Below are 6974 nucleotides of genomic sequence, written 5' to 3'. Positions count from 1 at the left end.
AGGAGACGTCCAGCCGAGAATTCCTGAGTCGGCTTAAGCTCCTCATGGAAACAAATAGTTTTAAACTCCAGGTGAATTTTTAAAATAAATCGAGAAGTAGGCCACTTTGTTCAATAAATTGAAAAAAAGGCAATTTTTTTCAAACCTAACTGCGGCTTAAGATTAAACTTCATGTTGATACAATTGGTTGCTCTACTTAAACCAGCCGCAAACTTCAAATTTTGTTGAAACCCCTGAGAATATAAAATGCAGCGTCTGTTAAAACATTGAATTATTCTCTGCGTATCTCTAGACATGGAAATGGCATGGCCCACACAAGGAATAAAAGAGACTCCCGTCAGGATGGTGATCTAATCTAAACTGAAATAACTGACGAGGTTATATCTTAATTTGGCGTTATATCTCCCCTCGTCAGCCCAATTTTAATCGCAATAACTGTGGCGTCATCGGATGCCAGAAAACTGCATGCTATGTACATGAACAAATTAAGCATCCGCCATAAGTACTCAGTTTCTAGACAGAACAAGCTTAAACGACGAAATCGTTTGCTTGGTATGATGCATCCAGGTAATCGTTTTCTTACATAGTAAACAACATATTTACTTTGGGCCCTGTTTCAATTTATATAGATCATTAGAAAAACAATTCCTTCAATTGTCATGAGTACCGACTGATGAATAAATGATGCCTTCAAAAGACATTTAATATAAGGGCGGCAAACCTTTCGCGATCGACCAAGTTTTCTTAGAGTCGGCCTATCCAGCTTTATGGTGTCTGATGCTCCAAACATGAGACGCTATCGCCCTTTTGTTCTCGACTGGCTGGTTATCTCCTTTCTTTGGATGGCTTGCCTTAAGATCAAAACACTTGCTGATCAAGGTGAGAAAAAAGTTCTTGTCAACATCTAATTCAGGAACTCTTATAGAGCATGGAAGCTGATGCGATTAACTATGAGAGTGTGATGTGAAGTGCTATTTTCTACCGATGTAAACAAATGTGAGCGTTAGCCCTACTAATGGAAATGGGCCCACACAAGGGCAGAGAAAAACTCTGACCAGGGTCGGAATGCCGTGAATTTGACATCTTCAATTCCCACGACCTTCTCCTGTCTGGCCTTGTAGCTCAGTCGGTAGAGCAGCGGTGATCTAACCCGAAGGTCGTGGGTTCATTTTCCACCTTGGTCAGAGTTTTTCTCTGTCCTTGTGTGGGCCCATTTCCATTGGTAGGACTAACGCTCACATGGTTTACATGGGTAGAAAATAGCACTTCACATCACACTCTCATAGTTAATTCAGTCTGTTGAAATATAAGTGCTACACGGCCAACGTTTGCATAAACGTAACCCCTAGTTCAAAACTAAGTTTGACAACTTTTGTAACATTGGGCATCAATTCATCAGAAGCCATTCCGTCGTAGAAATTAGATAATCAATGCTCTGGAGACAAAACGGTTTTGAAAAAGAGATTACAAGAAAAGATCATGTGTCATAAACTCCAAAGTCACGTGAATATCATTGTCTGTCGTTAATTTACTGCTTCATTTATTTCATTTGAGCAGTATGTGAAGCCCTGTCACTCCAGTTTGAGCTTGTGTCCAACGGCAAAAATCTCAAGCTTTTGAAGAGTCTTTCAAACTCGGAAGCCACAGGCATTGACAAGATCTCTGGAAATTTTTTGAAAATTGCGGCTTATGCTATTTCTCCATCATTAACATATATATTAAAAAACGCCATCGTCTCGAGCAGCTTCTTCCCTGAAGATTGGAAAATTGCCAGAGTCTTGCTTCTTTTAAAAATAGGGCCAAAAACTGCACCAGATAATTACAGACCGATCTCTATCTTGCCATTAATAACCAAAGTAACGGAAAAAGGTATCTACGTCAAGGATGTTGGTTTCGAAGCTAATTACCGCGGGCGACTTTTCCTCGAAGCCTGGCACTCTACTTTGGACCCGAACGTTGCGAACGATCATATCAAACTTCTAGAAGCCTACAAAGGCATCGCGCGAGCATGAATTGCATGCCACGCGCGCAAGCTTCACGCTACGTTACTTTAAATAGCGTATGATAACGAACTTCGCTTTCATATCACTGATGAATGCTTAAGAATTAGCTGAAAAGTCTGTTGAAAAATATCAAGAGTCAGAGGCAAACCTTTTTCCACAGAACTTATGAATATGTGAGTACCTTACATCTAACAACATTCTTTCGTATCATCGATTTGGCTTCCGCAAACGTGACTCGACTGCTGCAGCTCTCTTAGATAGCTCAAACAGCTAGTATGTTAATATGGCTAAAAGAGTGCTTAACCTTGTTGTGTTCTTGGACTTAAAAAATGCATTTTATACAAGCCGTCAATCACAGGATTCTGCTGCGCAAGTTTGAACTATATGGTATCACTGCACTTGGAGCAACAGCAAGTCAAAATCATTTTCAGTTAAATGATACGATGTCATCTAACAGTGTCGGAAACACAAATTACCTGTGGTATTCCTCAAGGGTATATTCTTGGCCCTCTTTTCTTCCTCTTATGCGTAAATGAAATTAAGTCTAAATGTAGCAAAAACAGAATATATGCAAATCCGTTCTAACTACAAGCTAAGAAACTTAGTCTCAACCGTGTATTGAAATTAATGGAGGAAAATCTTAAACAGGTTTACCATAGTAGGGTTCTTGGCAAAGAAATCGACCAGCAACTATCTTGGGACAAGGCACATTCAGAATGTTGCCAAAAGAGTTAGTTCGAATCTCTTGTTCGGGAGTAGGAGGTTTTAGGCAAATTCAGGAGTTTGTCGAGGGAGGCACTCTGCTTTAATCCAGCCACACCATAATTTACTGTAGTGAAATATGGGATAACTTAAGGAAGGGGCTAGCTAACGGTTTCCAGAACTTCCGAATAGATCAGCTCGACTGATTAATGAATCTATTCAATGATACTCCCGCCACCGAGGCTTTAGGTCTCTTAGGCTGGGAAAATCTAGAAACTCAACGGGCTAAGCCTAAGGCAAAGCAAATGTATAAAATAGTCAATGGGTTGGCTCCTTACTGCCTTACTGATCTTTTCATAAGTAAGAATGAAATATCACATCATAAACTTAGGAGATCCTCCACCTCATTGCAGATACCGCTACCCAAAAATGAATATCGAAAAAAAAAACGTTTTTGCTAGAGTGAAGCAAAATTGTGGAACTCGCTTCCTGCTACACTTCGACGGTGAATCTGACACCCTTTCAATCTTTAAAAAATAAGATTAATGCACGCACCTTTAGCTGATTTTTGCTGCTCTCCTACTATGGAGAAAGTAGAAATATTTTTAGTGAATAGAATTATTAGCTGGCAATTTATAGTAAGTACAAAAAAACAAAAAAACAAACTGTAAATAATTGTAAATAGTTATAAGTTATTCGATTTGCTCATTTTATTGTAACCACACGCCTCTTATGGAAATCAGCTTTTAGGGATAATTATTAAGTTGACGGGGCAAGCGTGTATAAAAAAAGGTTTAACTTACTTACTTTACTTTACTTTACTTTACTTATTTCCCGCCAGTATTTTGTGACCTTCGGCTGTTAGTGATGTCTTTAAATTTCCTAATTTGTTTGTGTAAAATTGCAACATTTGCACTAGATAAGCGTCAGTGACATGTGTCATTCTGCATAGATTGTTCCCCTCGAACCATCCACCTTCTTCCTCTACAAACGGGCCAATACTTTCAAGGACACGTGTTTATGAATTTCACTGTGGGAAAGTACGGATGTGAACATTGGTGTCTCTTGGAAAACAAGTGTGTGTCTGTCAACATTGGTAGCGGAAAATCTCCAAGCAGCGTTATCTGTGAACTGAGTGATTCAGACCACTGCCAGCACCCGAAAGATCTCAAGCCAAGACAGGGTTGGACATACAGAGCCGCAAAGGTATCTCATGTTAAATTGAAACGATTGGGCCAGATTTCACCCCTTATCAGCATAACTGAAGTGGTGTGGGTATTGTTTTGCTTTTGTTGTCAGGCTAAATCTCAGTTTTATCTCAGCTTTTACTTCCCGCATTAAAAGTGATTCGTTTATAGGATGTGAAACTAATTACACTCACCAATAGTGCAGCAAAACGTGGAAATGACATGGCTAATCCTATAAAACGATTTTTCGATATCTTAATCTACTACAATGTTGGGAAACGATTGAGTATATGTTAACAGGCAAGGCAAACCAAAAAGTAAGACAAATATCTCGCGACTCATACATTTGAGCCATGGAACTTCGTGCTCTGAACTGATATATTATGATTATCTTACCTCATCAGAATCCTTGCTGTTACAATCCATGCCCCAAGAATGGAAAGTGTCTTTTGGGATACACTGAGAAGAACTATGCCTGTGAGTGTCCACCGGGATTTACAGGAGAAAAGTGCGAAAACGGTAAGGACAGGCTAATGTCATCACCTTTTTTTGCTGCTTTCCTAGGAACGTACAACGTTTAAGTGTGGCAGCTATTAAGTTGAAGAAGGAAGGAGAAGGTTCTGCAAAAGCAGAAGTGATTTTAAAAATGGACTTTCATGTTAAAGTGCAAAAGCAGTTGTGTTCCTCGCTTTTAGCCGTATTGGAAATTCAATAGCATGAGTTCATTTCGACCTTCGCTTTTTTGGCCAAAGGTTGGTCAGAAGTATCAGTCCGATATAAAATAGGATGGTATTTCTTTCGCTGTTATAGCCACATTCAAATTCAAAGTCATTGAGGCGCCTTTCAAACAGTCATCATAGTTGATGATGGTGAACAAAGACCAAAGTGAATTGCTCGGACTTTTATCAAACTTTGAAACTTTGTGTACCTGTATCCTTTTCTCATTAAGATATCGATGAATGCAACACCGGGAGCCATGATTGCAATGAAAATGCAACTTGTACAAATACGGCTGGAAACTTCAACTGCACATGCAAGCCAGGCTTTACTGGAGATGGACGGCCATGTACAGGTACAATAGCTAAGTGTTACTTTTATAAATCGTATTGCCAGAAAATATCACTGGTTCATTTTCAGCTGCGAATTTTTTAGCATACTATTTGTCAGAAGCATAAACTCTCATATAAACTAGTAGTAATCAAAGATTAGAAAAGTGCGTTCGATCTGTAGCTCCCGAAAAATTTATTATATTGATTGAGAGAAGGATTCTGGGAAAGAGGATTTTGGGCTGCTTTCAGTCAGTGTCATAAAGCAGTTGCAAAGTTGAACACAACAATCAGTTTTAATAGTTGAAGATGTTGATACAATCGCAGTGGCCAAAAGAAATAGCAGAAAATTAAACAAATGGATAATGTTTAACTATTTCGCAATTGAATAAGAAAATTGGATAACTGAACGTGTCAATGTATTTAGTGGTCCATTAATAAAAATGTCTTTTCGCTCATTGGCTGAAGGCAATATACTGATCGAGTCTCAACAGTCTGAGCACGAAGAGAAGTTGAATCTCCTGAGAAAAGCAGCTGAATTGATGCATCACAACTCGCTATCGTAGCCGGGGCGAATTTCAGCGTCTGTTTCCTAGAAAACACACTACTGCATAGCTTTCTGATATTCTGATAAGTAGCCTTAGCCATATTTGTTAATGGAAATTCGAATAAGTAAAACAAAATTCAGTTACCTTGTGGAAACAGTAACCACAATGCCAAAATACCATGAGTAATTTAACTGCACGTTCAAGATACCAGTTCCCAGCGGTCAAAAAATTTCACATGAAATCGAGGCCATATGTGCCACGCAGCCAGCCAGTCCAAGATGGCGTCCAAACCATGAAATTTTATGGCATCGGAAAATCGCGGGACATAAACCCGCGGGATTGACCCGATTAGTATGCGTTCTCCTATTGTCGAACGCAAATATGAAAATATTTTTTTTTGTAGTTGGCCACATTCGTAAGTCAAGGCCTTGTTCAAACAGTCATGCTTGTTCAGTGACGATGGTGAACGAAGATCAACTGCTGGATGATTTTTATCAAAAGGATTTAAAAATCGTTAATTGAGTACCTGTATCCCTTTCTTGGTATTCAGATGTCGACGAATGCAGCACCGGTATCCATGATTGCAATGAAAATGCAACTTGTACAAATACAGCTGGAAACTTCAACTGCACATGCAAGCCAGGCTTTACTGGAAATGGACGGTCATGTTCAGGTACAATAGCTAAGTGTTACCTTTATTCGTATTGCCAGGAAATATCACTAGTTCATTTTGAGCTGGGAATTTTTTAACGTACTATTCGTCAGAAGCGTAAACTCTCATATAAGATGTGATGATAGGTTTTTTTGTGGTTGGTCACATTCGTAAGTCAAGGCCTTGTTCAAACAGTCATGCTTGTTCAGTGATGATGGTGAACGAAGATCAACTGCTGGATGATTTTTATCAAAAGGCTTTAAAAATCGTTAATTGAGTACCTGTATCCTTTCTTGGTATTCAGATGTCGATGAATGCAGCACAGGGATCCATGATTGCAATGAAAATGCATCTTGTACAAATACAGCTGGAAACTTCAACTGCACATGCAAGCCAGGCTTTACTGGAGATGGACGGTCATGTTCAGGTACAATAGCTAAGTGTTACCTTTATTGGTATTGCCAGGAAATATCACTAGTTCATTTTGAGCCGCGAAATTTTTAACGTACTATTCGTCAGAAGCATAAACTCTCATATAAGATGTGATGATAGCTTTTTTTGTGGTTGGCCACATTCGTAAGTCAAGGCCTTGTTCAAACAGTCATGCTTGTTCAGTGATGATGGTGAACGAAGATCAACTGCTGGATGATTTTTATCAAAAGGCTTTAAAAATCGTTAATTGAGTACCTGTATCCTTTCTTGGCATTCAGATGTCGATGAATGCAGCACCGGGATCCATGATTGCAATGAAAATGCAACTTGTACAAATACAGCTGGACACTTCAACTGCACATGCAAGCCAGGCTTTACTGGAGATGGACGGTCATGTTCAGGTA

The sequence above is a fragment of the Montipora capricornis genome, chromosome 12 (genome assembly GCF_036669925.1).
Source record: "Montipora capricornis isolate CH-2021 chromosome 12, ASM3666992v2, whole genome shotgun sequence".
NCBI classification, from domain to species: Eukaryota; Metazoa; Cnidaria; class Anthozoa; order Scleractinia; family Acroporidae; genus Montipora; species Montipora capricornis.
Note: the sequence above shows the minus strand (reverse complement) of the source record.